The following is a 15,653-nucleotide window of genomic DNA, read 5'->3' as shown; positions in this document are numbered from 1 at the left end:
CCCCTATGGTGTTGAGGTTCTCTTCAAGGTCTTTTGGAACTGCACCCAGGGCACCAATAACCACTGGGATTATTTTGGTCTTTTTCTGCCACAGCCTTTCAATTTCAATTTCTAGATCTTTGTATTTTGTGATTTTTTCCATTTCTTTTTCTTCTGTTCTGCTATCCCCTGGTATTGCTATGTCGATTATTTTGACTTGTTTTTGTTACTTCTCAACTACAGTTATATCTGGTGTATTGTGTGGCAGATGTTTGTCTGTTTGTAGTCGGAAGTCCCATAATATTTTTACATCTTCATTTTCTACCACTTTTTCAATTTTATGGTCCCACCAATGTTTGGCTACAGGTAGCTTGTATTTTTTGCAGATGTTCCAGTGTATCATCCCTGCTACCTTGTCATGCCTTTGTTTATAGTCAGTCAGTGCAATCTTTTTACAACAGCTGATTAGGTGGTCCACGGTTTCATCTGCTTCTTTTCAAAGGCGGCACTTGCTGTTTGTGGTGGATTTTTTTGACTTTTGCTCTTATTGCATTTGTTCTTAGTGCCTGTTCTTGTGCAGCCAGTATTAAACCCTCTGTTTCTTTCTTCAAGTTGCCATTCTTAAGCCATTGCCAGGTCTTGGTGATGTCTGACTTCCCACTTATTTTGTGCAAGTATTGACCATGCAGTGGCTTATTTTTCCATTTTTCTGCTTGGTTCTTGACTTGTTCTTTCTTGTAGGCCTGCTTTCTTTCATTGGTGTTGAATAGTTTCGCATTATTGACCATTTGAAGTGCATCTTCTTCACTGTCCTTTATATATTATTCAAGGTCTCTTTTCTCCTCCTCTACTGTTTGATGGACTTGCAGCATTCCTCTTCCACCTGAGCTGCGAGGGAGGTAGAGCCTATCGACATCACTGCGGGGGTGCAGAGCATGATTGATGGTCATGATTTTCCTGGTCTTACGATCTAGCGTCTCTAGTTCTGCCTGGGTCCAGTCTATTATTCCTGCGGTGTATCTGATAACAGTTATAGCCCAGGTGTTTATGGCTTGTATGGTGTTCCCGCCATTGAGTTTGGACTTGAGGATTTTTCTAACTCTCCTGATGTATTCACTTCCAATTTTTCTTTTAACTTCAGTGTGTGTGATGTTATCAGCCTGGAGAATGCCCAAGTATTTGTAAGGTTCTTTCTCTTCCAGGTTCTTGATCTTGCTTCCATTGGGCAGTTCTATTCCTTCTGTTTTTGTTATTTTCCCTCTGTTCATTATTAATGCAGCACACTTGCCTAGTCCAAACTCCATTGCTATATCGCTACTGAATATACGGACAGTGTTTAGCAGTGATTCGATTTCTGACTGGGACTTTCCATATTATTATTATTATTATTATTATTATTATTATTATTATTATTTACAGTATTTAAATACAGTATTCATTTTTCCTCAGAAAGACTTCTCTCACAGGATTCATAATTAAATCTTCAAATAAGTAGTATTGTGTCATTGCCTGAGAAGAACATTTGCTCCAAATGGACTTAGTTGTTAGATGGTGATATGGTCTATTTCATGTGAGCTTTCCAATGTATGACTCTCAACAACATCAGCTGCCTCTGAAAAGAGATTGTTATACTGTAGTTTGTTGCCTCGAATCTCTCTGTTACATTACACTAACTGTTGATGTCACCACATCCACATTGTTTCTAGAATGACTCTCTGCAGGCTCTGCTCACATGCCCTTAGAGCCCCTGTGTGCACTTAGGCCAATTTTAAATGAAATTGCATAAGGTAGGACTGCATTCCTTAGGAAGTATTAGGAATTAAAATCATTCCCTCTCACACAACTGATGAAGCTTACAATAAGACAAGGCTCTGGGAACAGGAGCTTCTGGAGGATCTGTCACATGCAAGCTGATGTCTAGGCTTAATCTCTTGCCTTCTTTCTAGATGGCTTTCCCTGCCAGTTTGAATCCAAACTTAGGACATGTTTTCACATTTATGTTGAAACTACTGCCTTCTAATATTAAGAACCAGAAGCAATTGAAGCATGCAGTAAAGGTAAAGTGTGCCTTCAAGTCGATTTCAACCCCTGGCATCCACAGAGCCCTGTGGTAATCTTTTGGTAGAATACAGGAGGGGTTTACCATTGCCTGCTCCCATGCAGTTTGAGATGATGCCTTTCAGCATCTTCCGATATTGCTGCTGCCCAATATAGGTGTTTCCCATAGTCTGGGCAACATACCAGCGGGGATTCAAACAGGCAGCCTTCTGCTTGTTAGTCAAGCTTTTCCCTACTGTGCCACTGCTAAAATCCTTTACATTTGAATCAGATTGACTTTGAACTTGTGTTTTGGTTCTGCTGTGCTCCAGTTGCGATTGGTATTCCCTATTCCTAGATTTGTTGGCAATGGAAATGTTTAAATGACCTTTGTTTCCAACTGTAAGTAGTAGCTTGTATTACTTCATAATTATACAGTTTGCACAACAGAAATAGTTCAGATATCCTTTCTTTTGCATGCGTTGATGCTTCTATTATATAAATGGTATTCAAATGTAATTGATGTCCAGATCTACAACAGTTTTTTGAACAACTTTTACAAAGTCTCAAATTAGTTCAAATCTACTTAGAGCCTTCAGGCTGTTTTCTCTTGCTGGCTTAGCTTGAAGATAAATACATTTCGAGGTCTCAGTCAAGGTGTAGTTGGCAAATGTTCATACCACAAAGCTGACCATTGTAGCTTACAGGACTTAGATCACAAAGGACAAAATTGCATGAACAACTGCTGTTCCCATCAGTGAACCCTGTAGAATAGCAGTCTGGGGAAAGAGTTTCCAGAACAGCTGCCTGCAAGGTACTTCTGGGGTTGACAGTGCAGACATTTCATTGCCCTAGATTTCACACCAAATAAAACCTAAGTGGATTTTAATATATGCAATATATTAAATTGCTTTGTGCTAATGTAATTCTGGTCATTGTGTGCAGTTAGGAATGAGAAATTGTTGGCAATCTGTATAACATAATAGTATCTGCCTTTTTCTTTCTTTTCTAGTAATTTGCTTTAAATATGGGAAGAAAATGTATGAATGCATTACTTGCATGTTGTGGTTGCCTCCTTCCTTAAACGTTCTGACACTAGTCTATAAAGGAAAGGAATCCAGATGTTTCCTTCTTCATCACTTGCATTTCCTGACTTAGTACACTGGAAAGTTTAGTTGAGATATTAGTTGGGTATAGCAATTTTAAAATATGCCCTGTATTAATCAGAAATAAAGAGTTTTGTCTTCATTTCCTTGAACAGGATAGCAAGTGTACTATTTAGTTATGTACATAATAGTTTGTCGTTCAAAGACATCTTGATTAAAGGTTTATTTTGAATAATTCTGGCCTCTGAAACCTCAACTGAATTTCAGAAGCTTTCATTCACATATTTCCAGATAATACTGTATCCTGAAGTTAAATCATCCTCCTGGTTTGTTTAGTTACTGGTGTTGAAATGTCTTAGGGTGAAAATGATTTCTATGGAGTTGCTTCCCCATCCCCTTAAGATATTAAAAGTGCATTAAAAAAAGAGTGCAATATATTTTCATGTTGCTTAAGCTCATTTCCAGTTTCTTGGAACTTGTGTGCAGGTAGATTGTGGCAAACCACTGGCCAGTTTCGAATACAACATTCAGTGGCTAGTAGAGGTAGTTTGTAGTTTTACAAAGAATCCTGGACTAGGTTGGACATTGGGCTGCAAGGCACTCCTTGAAATCTCCAGTTCATACTCAGGATCATTTAACACAGTCCGGATAAGACTTGGTTGGGGGAGGCTGGTGGCCCAGTCTGGTCCCAGCTTCTTCCTCCAGGGTATTCTGTAGAGGAGCAGGGATGGGGATGTGGGTGGGGAGGTGGAGTGGCTGTGGTCTATAAGGATAACATGTCCCTTACCAGGATCCCTGTCAGGGTATCAGACCATATTGAATGTGTGTACTTAAGTTTGGGGACCAGGGATAGATTGGGACCTCTGTTGGTGTACTGATCGCCCCGCTGCCCAGCGGAATCCCTTACTGAGCTCACGGACTTGGTCGTGGAACTCACGTTGGAGTCTCCCAGACTCTTGGTGCTGGGGGACTTCTATGTTCATTTTGGGACCAATCTGTCTGGGACATCTCAGGAGTCCATAGCGGCGATGACAACTATGGGCCTATCCCAAGTGGTCTCTGGACCGATGCATATCGCAGGTCACACGCTTGATTTGGTATTTTACTCTGATCAGGGTGGTGTTCCGTGGGTGGGGACTCCTGTGATTTCCCCATTGTCATGGACGGACCACCATCTGGTTAAGGTTGGACTTACAACCACTTCCCACCTCCGTAGGGGTGAGGGGCCCGTTAGAATGGTCTGCCTGAACCATTAAGATTCCAAGAAGCCTTGGAGGAATTTAATGTTGGCTTTGCTGGTGATCCTGTTGATGCCCTGGTTGAGAATTGGAACAAATTGCTCACCAGGGCAGTAGACATTATTGCTCCCAAGCATCCCCTCCGACCCGCTTCAAAATTGGCCCCTTGGTATACAGAAGATCTATGGGGACTGAAACGGCAAGGTAGGCAACTGGAGCGCAAGTGGAGGAAGACTTGCCCCGCTGCCCAACAGAATCCCTTACTGAGCTCATGGAGTTGGTCGCGGAACTTGTGTTGGAGTCTCACAGAGAGACTGCTGGTACTGGGGGACTTCAGTGTTCGTTTTGGGACCAACTTGTCCGGGGCAGCTCAGGAGTTCATAGTGGTCATGACAACTATGGGCCTATCCCAAGTGGGCTCTGGACCGACACATATTGCAGGTCACACACTTGATTTGGTCTTTTATTCTGATCAGGGTGGTGTTCCGTGGGTGGGGACCCCTGTGATATCCCCATTGTCATGGACAGATCACCATCTGGTTTGGGTTGGACTTACAAGCACCTCCCACCTCCGCAGGGGCGAGGGGCCTATTAGAATGGTCCGCCCGAAGAGGTTATTGGATCCGGTGGGATTCCAAGAAGCTTTGGAGGGATTCAGTGTTGGCTCTGCTGGTGATCCTGTTGATGCCCTGGTTGAGAATTGGAACAACTTGCTTACCAGGGCAGTAGATACAATTGCACCTAAGCGTCCCCTCCAACCTGCTTCAAAATTGGCCCCTTGGTATACGGAAGATCTACGGGGGCTGAAGCGGCAAGGTAGGCAACTGGAGCGCAAGTGGAGAAAGACTCGACTCAAATCTGACAGATTACGACATGGAGCACATCTAAAGATCTATGCTCAGGCAATACGTGCGACAAAGAAGCGGTTCTTTTCTGCCCATATTGCCTCTGTGAGTTCACGTCCAGCGGAGTTGTTCAGGATTGTGAGGGGACTAATATCTCCCCCCACCCTTGAACCAGAATTTGGAACCACCAGTTACCTGCTGTGATGTGTTTAAAGAGTTTTTTGCAGATAAAATCTCTCAGAATCAGGCTGACTTAGATGGAGACTCCACATTTAATTTGATGCCTGAACTGGAGGTGTCCAACTATTCCTCTTATGTGATTTGACTGGATCAGTTTCAGTTTGTGACTCCTGAGGATGTGAACAAGCTGCTTGGGGCAATGAGGCCTACCACCTGTTCTCTTGACCCTTGTCCAACATGGCTTGTTCAATCTAGCAGGGAGCCTGTTGTAGTTGGTCTGTTGAAAATTATAAATGCCTCTCCGAGGGAGGGCAGGATACCTCCTTGTCTTAAGGAGGCAATTATTAGACCACTTCTAAAGAAGCCTGCATTAGACCCCTCAGAGTTGAGCAATTATAGGCCTGTTTCCAATCTCCCATGGTTGGGCAAGCTAATTGAGAGGGTGGTGGCCTCTCAGCTCCAGGCGATCTTGGAGGAAACTGATTATCTAGACCCATTTCAAACTGGCTTTCGGGCGGGCTATGCAGTGGAGACTGCCTTGGTCAGCCTGATGGATTATCTCCAGTTGGGAATTGACAGAGAAAGTGTGACTCTGTTGGTCCTTTTGGATCTTTTGTTGGTCCTTTTGGATCTCTGTTGGTCCTTTTGGAGCTTTGGATACTATTGACCATAGTATCCTCTGGAACATTTGAGAATGTTGGGGGTGGGAGGCACTGTTTTACAGTGGTTCCGCTCCTACCTCTCAGACAGATTTCAGATGGTGTTGATTTGAGATTGTTGCTCTTCAAAATTTGAGCTTAAGTATGGTATCCCCCAAGGCTCCATGCTTTTTAACATCTACGTGAAACCGCTGGGAGAGATCATCAGGGGATTTGGAGCTGGGTGTTACCAGTACACTGATGACACCCAGATCTATTTCTCCATGTCAACCTCTTCAGGAGTTGGCATATCCTCCCTAAATGCCTGCCTGGAAGCAGTAATGGGCTGGATGAGGGAGAATAAACTGAGACTGAATTCAGATAAGACAGAGGTACTTATTGTGTGGGGTCAGAACTCTAGAGATGATTTTGATCTACCTGTTCTAGATGGGGTCACACTTCCCCAAAAGGAACAGGTTCGCAGTCTAGGAGTACTTCTAGATTCATACCTCTCCCTGGTTTCTCAGGTTGAGGCGGTGGCCAGGGGTGCTTTCTATCAGCTCCGGCTGATACGCCAGCTGCACCTGTTTCTCGAGATCAGTGACCTCAAAACAGTGGTACATTTGTTGGTAACCTCCAGACTGGACTTCTGTAATGCGCTCTATGTGGGGCTGCCTTTGTACGTAGTCCGGAAACTTCAGTTGGTTCAGAATGCAGCAGCCAAGTTGGTGTCATCTCGGAGAGACCACATTACTCCTCTGTTGATGGAGCTACACTGGCTGCCAATAGGTTTCTGGGCAAAATACAAAGTGCTAGTTATAACTTACAAAGCCCTAAACAGCTTAGGCCCTGGGTATTTAAGAGAGCGTCTTCTTCAGTACAAGCCCCACCGCCCATTGAGGTCATCTGAGGAGGTCCGTCTCCAATTGCCGCCAACTCGTTTGGTGGCTACACAGAGACGGGCTTTCTCAGCTGCTGCCCCAAGATTGTGGAATGCGCTCCCTAATAAGATACGAGCCTCCCCATCTCTGGCAATTTTTAAGAAATTACTGAAAATGCATCTCTTTAATCAAGCTTTCTCAGCTTTTAAAAACTTGTTTTAAAATTGTTTTGGCTATTTAATTGGTGTTTTATAATGTTTTAATTGTTAATTATTATTTTATGTAGTTCATAGTTTTTTGCGAATTGATTTTAATGGTGTTTTAATGTAAACTGTCCTGAGCCTTTTGGAAGGGCAGTATAATTTTTTAAATAATAAATAAATAAAATAAATAACTTGAGTATGCCCTCTTGCATTATAAAAAACTTTGGGACCATGGGGTTTCTAATGTTCAAAACTTTATTTTTTTTAAGGAGACCAAGAAACACTGGACTCAATCCAGCATTCTTGCTAAAACAGCTCTTGCAGTCACATGGCAGATTTATTTTAGGTACAAACCAGACTAATTTTATCTCTAGAAAACAGGTCATTATAGTCCGAAGCATAAATTTTTGTTCCAGACAATTTCTGTATGATTTTTTGAAACACAATATTTTCATCAGCTTAAATGCAGTTGCTTTCTTTACCAGGACTTAATGTATCCACCCACCTACTTCTGAGGAGAGATTGATTCCCTGGCAAATGTATTCAGCTACTAAGCCATCAATTCACAAATGGAATTAGGACTGAAACTCACTCCAGTTGCAGAACTCTTCAAATGAAGAGAGAGAGAGAGAATATGAATCAGTTCCTATGTTTTGCCTTTTGCAAATATCACTATTCCTTTCCCCCAGGTACTGTAAACATACATGTTAGGTACAATACATGTTAGGTACAATGTTGAACCATTGTCAGTTGATACAGGAATTTGATATAGAGCTTGGTGTAACTCAAAAGCTTGCATTCTGGTAAGTGTACCAATAAATGATGATGACTTACATAACTTGCATTTCAGAACATAATTTGTGTTAACACTGCAGTTTTTGAGTTGTTGTTTTTAATTGACTTGATGATGGGAACTGTTCTGGGAATTAGCTTGATATTAAGGTTTGTTAGATGAGCCACCTGCGGGGAATGAGGTCTTTCTCAGTGCAATCTTTGGGCTAGCAAATGTTCATTTCACTGCAGGCTTCCCTTTGGAAGAGAGCTGACTCTCTGCAGGAGAGAATCCAGTAATAGAAACTGTAAAGCCATTAAACCTCCTCACTTACTCCCAGTCATTTATCAAACCAACAGTGGCACTAAAGTCATGAACACGAAAGGGTAAAGGTGGGAAGTCTTGCTTTATTGCTTGTTCTTCCCTTTTCCTTCTCTTCTCTTCTTGGCTACAGAAATGAATGATGCATGGTGATTAATGTACCTTCTCTTGTCTACTTGGTGACCTCAGTAAGGCATTTTCTACCAAGGCTGATAACATGTAGAATGCTTAAAGACTCCCAAACTATATAAGTATCTTCTGCAACAAACAACATTTACTCTCCTCCTCAGTGACTGATGAGAAGGGATCCATTACATAACAAATATGCTAGAACTGCAACTTCAAGATAGTTGTTTTCAGGTTGTTTGGAAGAGTGGTGGCCACACAGTTAATCACAGTTTAGAGCTGGACACAGGTTAGAGCTCCTACCCTCCTGACCAGAACAGCTTGTGGTCGCATTCTGTTTCTCATTCATCTGCTTCTTTTTCACCTTGAAGAAAATCCCGGTCTTCAGGCCAAATAACTTGTTCCTTCACAAGCTAGGATACACAGTGGTGCAACTAAAGAGCATGTTCACCTTCTGATTAGAGATGTGCACAATTTTATGTTCTGTTTTAAGCTCAAAACAAAAAGCAAAATGGCCAAAATGTTCCATCAAACAGCAGTTAAGCCGGCTGTATTGACGGAACAACTCAAAAGGTTTCGAGTGTTTCAGCCATAGGGAACAATGGGGGGAAACTTGAAACACCCCATTGTTCTACATGGGTAATTCCTAGGGACACCAAAGTGGGTTGTGTGGTAGGACATGATGGGTGCTAACCACACCCAACCCAGGAAAGAAATGGACAAGCCAGTGATTTTTAACAAATTGTTATCCTTTGCTCAAAAACTCCATAAGCTCCTAAATTGTTAATCTTTTCCCCAAACCCCCATAGGATTCTATGGAGTTTTTTCAGGTTTAAAAATTGTTAAAAATCACCCGCTTGGCCATTTCTTGTTACCCATTGGGAACAATGGCGTTTCAAGTTTCCCCATTGTTCTCTATGGCTGGAATATGCTGCACTCGCAAATTGCACTGCACTGCACACAAGTTTTGCATTGCAATTTGCAATGCATTTTGCAACTCTGCCTTGAAAAAACACTGCAGAAGCACACAGTAAAATGAAATCTGTCTTTCCCCATACAGAACACACATTTCAAAGACCAAAAATGGCCAAAAGACCAAAAGTCCAAAAATGGCCAAAAAAGAGTCACTGACCCAGAATCCACTGCCAGCCACAGTGCCTGCGCTGCAGTAACATCATTGACACAATTTGCTCCCTTGAACACAATTATGACTACTTACTTCCTAGAATTGCAACAGCTGCTACAGCAGCACCCTTAGCAGCAGGTATAGCCATAGGCTCAACTAGAGCAACTTCAGCCATATTTTGACTGAGTAAACCTTGCAGTGCAGATTGCAGAGCAGACCAGAGCACTGAGTGAAGCACAAGTTAGTATCCTGGAGCTCATCACAGCAATCACCAAGAAACATTACACTACCAAAAGAACCAAACCACAACTCAATGAAGGCAGGCACCCAAGTTCTGCCTTTGTCAGTCTGAGATCCAGCAAAACGAGATATAGCACATCAGCAATAGCACATCATGTTATACTAAGTGCTGAGAAAAGAAAACCCCAAAATCAAACCTACCTTCCTCCTCCTGAAATACCCTATTCAAGAGAGGCATAAAGGCTTTCTCTGCCTCCCAGTCCCTTTGAATACATTTTGAAATTCCCTCCCTCCTCCCAGCCAATGGGGGCACAGTTGACCATGTCAACACTTGATTTGTATGATAACCAACCAATCAGCAAGGAGACCACAAGCCAGTCAGAAGGCAGTGCCAAAAAACGAATCAGCAAGGGGGAAACAGGCCACCAAAATGGTGCTTGGAACACCAACATGTTTTGATTGAAATGGGAGTTCTGCTCCGAGCTCAACTGAATACATTTATTTATCTATCATATTTATATACTGGCTGATATATGTATTGAAAATATAATGTGTATAAAACAGGATGAAATTATTAAAACCATTTTAAGGAATAGAACAGTTTAATTAATCAACTAAAGCCTGGGGGGGAAAAAACCAGGTCTGTCTTAAGGGTCCTTTTAAAAGCAGCCAGAGATAGAGATGCTCTTATTTTGACAAGGCATGCTTTCCAGAGCCCTGCAGCAGCCACAGAGATGACCCAGTCAAGTAGCCACCAAACAAGTTGATGGCAACCATAACTGGACCTTCCCAGAGGATCTTAATAGGTGGGAGGGTTCATGTCAAAGGAGACACATTTGAAAGAGTCATGCTGCCCATAGCTCATTAAAAATACATTCTTAGAAGGCTTGCAATACTCACTATTTGGTAGTGGATGCTTATTTAGAGCTCCTTGGGGCTCTTTCTTTAGGAGTCTCAGGGAGCTTCATTATGTATGTGTGTGGCAGGTGTTTTGTGCCAATGTGCCTTGTGTGAGCACTATTCTGGATGCCAACCACTGAATTTAGCTGATAATCTGCAATCAGAGACTGATAGAAAGCAAATTGCTTCAAAGTGTGTTATGGCTATGCGCTCGCGCGCTCTCTCTCTCTCTCTCTCTCTCTCTCTCTCTCATGCATAGTGTATGCCCCACTGTTAGATAAATGCTGAACTACCACTATGTACCATTGGAGCATCACTAAATTGTACTTCAGCTGTCTGTACTAATTGTTGCCCGGAGGCTGTATTGATCAACATTGTTTTATTTTTGTTGGAAGGAAAGTCCAAACCTATCTAAAGGTTGCTTTGTTAGTTGTTTGTTTGGTATGACTTTGTTACTTGTTTGTTTTGAATTATTGCTAAATAAGAGGCACTGAAGGCAAAAGCTTTTTTTTTTTTAAATGGTCTTTGCATATTATAGTGCTACTTCTTACAATCCTGAGTGAAATGAAGGCTTGATCCAGCCATTGGTTTCAATGAAAGTTGATCACATGCCAAACCAATCTTTGACTGGATCATTCTTGAATAAACACAGTTTTCAGTTTGAGGTATATTTTCTTTTTCACTCTTACTTCCTTCTGTATTAGAATAAACCTATATTGTTCAGTTTAATTTCCTCATTCCAAGCCAGAAGAGATTAGTGAGAAGTGTTTTCATAGCAACAATCTCCCAAGTATAATTAGCCAGGTTTTCTTCAAATATGGAAAAGGAGGTATGGTATCCTCTACTGAATATCTGAAACCTCTTGCTCTATTTCTGCTTTATTTTGTAGTGTCTTTTTCAATGGCTGAACACTTTCAATCACTGCATTCATTCTGGCACAGAGAATTCCTTTAGGTTTATATTTTTTCCCCATTCCTATCCCCATTGATATGAACGCAAGCTCTACAAACATGCAGAACAAGCTTATGACTGCCAGTATTTAAATCCTTTGGATCTTTGGTGAAAATCTTTTGTTCTGAGTTCACAGTGAATTCACTTAATATTGTTTGTGAATACGTAAAGAGATGGGTAAGATTATAGGGCTTATTGTGTTCTGAAAGCACTCCATCTTGTGGCAAAATGCAAGGGCTAGTTATCTCTTCAAACTGTCTGGTATTGGAATGATCTTTCTTTTCCTTAGCACCTAAACAGCATTTCAGAAACATGGTTTTTTAAACAAATCAAATGTTCTTCCCTTTCAATGTATTGGGTAGATATAGCTATTTAAACTTTGCCTGAGAGGGGAATGGCACAGAGAAGAGACATTGATTTTGTTGTGTCTGTAAGCCCTACTCTATTGCTTGAAAACTGGCTTGATTTGTCAAGTGTAACTATTTCAGTCATGTACAGGACAGTTTTTATTGATTGATTGATTATTGAATTTATATACCGCCTTTCATTAAAAACAGTTTTAATGTATGAATATGATGATCCATATTCTCTCTCAGTATAAGGAAGCTTCCTTTTGAGAGAAGTTTTATCTGTGTGCTGCCTTCCATATCCCGAGTACTACAGCTGGACAGTTAAAGCCTACCAATAGTCTTTCTAAATTGCTTTATGTCATGACACCTGATTAACTAAATAGAATGTCTGTTTATCTTCACACAAATGTATCTGATAAGGTGCTGCACCTGAAAACTGATTGCCATATTCATACTCTGAGCTGGTAAATATGGCATTTAAGTACACTCAAACTATGGCAACAGATAAACTATTCTAAGACATGCATGCCATATTTCTAACATGTCTAGTCATCTCATAGAATGCAGGAATCTGTCCTAAAAACCATTTTAGACAACAGCAATATTGATTAAATTTGAAGCATTTTATTCTGAGGCAAAGTCTTGAACAATCCTGCATTTTGTGTTCAGCTGTAAAGGTGTTCCCTCCCATATAGCCAGGGCTCCAAGAACATTCGGTATAAGCAGCCAGGCTTGCTTGCTTGCTTTATTCATTCATTCATTCATTCTGTTAGATTGTTAGCTAGTTATTATTATATTTCTATACTGCCTGATATAGATATTTCTAGAAGGTGTACAAAGTTAAAAATATAGTGTATGTAAAACCATATAAAAACAGTTGAAATTCACAAAACCAGTAAAAACAACCTCAGAGGATAAAAACATATTAAATAATTTAAAATTTAATAATCTTAAACATGTAAGTCTTGAGGGTCTTCCTAAAAGCAAACAGAGAAGGAGAGGCTCTTATTTCAACAGGAAGCATATTCCAGAGCCCCGGGGCAGCCACAGAGAAGGCCTGGTCCTGGGTCACCACCAAACAAGCTGGTGGCAACCATAACTGGACCTCTCCGGACGATCTTAATAGGATTCATGACAAAGAAGGTGCTCTCTTAAGTACCCTGGACCCAAGCCATTAAGGGCTTTATAGGTAACTAGTCATTAAGCCCGTTTCATTAACGGGCGCTAGAAGAGTGGTGTAGAAATGCTACACACGCGCGCATGAGGCAGGAGATGAGGCTGATCTTGCTGCTGATGTACGGCATCCCCCCCACTCGTGGTGGTGGTGGTGGTGGTGGAGGCGGCGGCGAGGGGGGCCCCGCTCCCAGGCCACCACCGCCTCCTCCTCTCGTGCCTGAGGCGAGCCCGGCCGGCCCGAATCACAGACGACGACCACAACACCGTCACCGCCTCCTGCTGCTGCCTCGCCTCCACCGCTTCTGCTTGGCTGGCCCCGCTGAGGTCCCGCTCCGGCCCCACTCTGGCCCCCACGGCCTTCCTGGCTACATCCGCCCCGCTCAGCCCCTCGTTCTCAGCCTTATCCCCTCCAAGGTTTTTTTCTATGGCAGGCTGCCTGGCCAACTGCTTTTTGTGGCCGGCTGGTCAGCCGCCTGCCCCCACCCCGAGTCACGGACGACGGCGACCACAACGCCGTCGCCGCCTCCTGCTGCTGCTTCGCCGCCGCTTCTGCTTGGCTGGCCCCGCTGAGGCCCCGCTTTGGCCCCCGTGGCTTTCCCGGCTTCAAGCGCCCCGCTCAGCCCCTCGTTCTCAGCCTTACCCCCTCCAAGGTTTTTTTCTCTGGCAGGCTGCCTGGCCAACTGCTTTTTCTGGCCGCCTGCCCCCGCCCCCTTGCCCTGCCGCCCAGCTGCCGCTGCTCTCTTCACACACACCCGCCACTTTACCCGGCACCACTTTCTTCACCTCCACCCCCACCGCTGCCATTTCGCTTTCCCCGGCACGGCTCTCTCCCCTGTCCATCCATTTCTGCCCGTTCGCTTTTTCCCTGGCAGCTCACTCGCAAACACCCAACATGGCGGCCAACACCCGCTCCGCTTCCCTCTTGTCCCGCCACGCATGCGCAGAACACCCAGCCTTTAGAGACATGGACGCAGATACCCAGACACAGACGCAGGAACCCTAGCCTTTTATTATATAGGATAACCAGCACTTTGTATTTTGTTTGGAAACATATTGGCAGCCAGTGCCGTTTTTTTGAAATCAGTGTTATATGGTCCCTTTAGGCTGACCCAGAGACCAGTCTGGCTGCTGTATTTTGTACTAGTTGTAGTTTCCGGACTACGTACAAAGGCAGCCTCACATAGAGTGCATTACAGTAGTCAAGCCTAGAGGTTACCAGCATTTGCACCACTGTTTTAAGGTCATTTAAGGTCATTTCTCCCAGCAGTTTCATGTAGATGTTAAAAAGCATTGGAGACAGTATGGAACCTAGTGGGACTCCAGATTTTAGCTCTCACTTTGGAGAGTAACAGTCTTCAAGTGACACCATCTAGAATCTGCCAGGAAGGTAGGAACAGAACCACTGTAAAACAGTGCCACCCAATGCCACTTCCCTCAAGCAACCCGAAAAGATACCATGGTTGATTGTATCAAAGGCCGCCAAGAGATCCAAAAGGATCAGCAGGGTCACACTTCCTCTGTTGATAGCCAATTGAAGATTATCCATCAGGCTGACCAAAACGGTCTCAACTCCGTAGCCCATTTGAAAGCCAGTTTGAAATGGGTATAGATGTGTCAGCCAAAATTGCCTGGAGCTTAGAGGCCACCACCCACCTTGCCCAATCTTGGAAGATTAGAAACTGGTCTGTAATATGCCAACTCTGATGGGTCCAATGCAGGTGTCTTCAAATAAAGTCTAATAATAGCCTCTGTAAGACAAGGAGGCATCCTGCCCTCCCTCAGAGAAGCATTTATAATATTTACCATACCCTTGCTGATAACCAGATGAAATAAGCAAAGTTAGGCAAGGATCAAGAGGGCACACAATCCAAAGCAGTACATGACCCAACAGCACAGAATTCAGGAGTTCCTGAATTATCTTCCTGCAACTTAATAGCTAGTGGTAGCAAATTTTCCATGGAGATTTGCCACACTTTTCTTCCGTCTTTCCTCCACAATTCAAAGTATGGCTGGAGAGAAGCCAGCAAAATTATTTCTTACTGAGACTTTATGACTCCCCAGAGCCAGGAGTTATGTGGAAAAGTGATCTTTGCCTAACAGCAAAACTGTATAAAATGCTTTTTAGGCTAGTTTCCTCGGAGGTCTACTGATGCTTCCTTCCTTTTCAGCACTTATTTCCCTGAACATTTTGTCTTTTGTGTGTATGTTAACACCTCACCTTTTTTCTTTTTCTCTTTCTCTTTCTCTTCTCTTCTCTTTTTTTGCTGGTCTCTTAAATTCTGCTCTTTAAAAACAAAAGTCTCTGGTTGGAATTATGCAAAGCAAAGAAGCCCACATCATTTCAATGTGTGCTCTTTTAAGCCTGTTGCTATATTATATAGACAGTTACAGTGAAGTTATGTACACAATATTCTGCTTTTGGGGGCAGAATTATTAGGATTCTGAGGGATCCAGTCGATTCTTTGCTGGATATCAGCTCTGCAATGATGTGCAATTAGAGCCTGTAAAAGTCTAGCCTAGCTTTTCTGGTTATATTGATTAACTAAAATTAAAAGGGGGGGCTTAGCAGGGGTGCACCTAGGTG

The 15,653-nt window shown here is 42.9% G+C and overlaps 1 protein-coding gene across 10 annotated transcripts in view; it reads left to right on the top strand.

The window, feature by feature from the left end:
- LDLRAD3 (low density lipoprotein receptor class A domain containing 3) overlaps positions 1-15,653 on the top strand; it is a 250,725-nt gene that overhangs the window by 150,712 nt on the left and 84,360 nt on the right. The window lies entirely within an intron of this gene.

This window comes from Hemicordylus capensis, chromosome 1 (assembly GCF_027244095.1).
Source record: "Hemicordylus capensis ecotype Gifberg chromosome 1, rHemCap1.1.pri, whole genome shotgun sequence".
Lineage (NCBI taxonomy): Eukaryota > Metazoa > Chordata > Lepidosauria > Squamata > Cordylidae > Hemicordylus > Hemicordylus capensis.
This window is presented reverse-complemented; position numbering and strand designations above follow the sequence as displayed.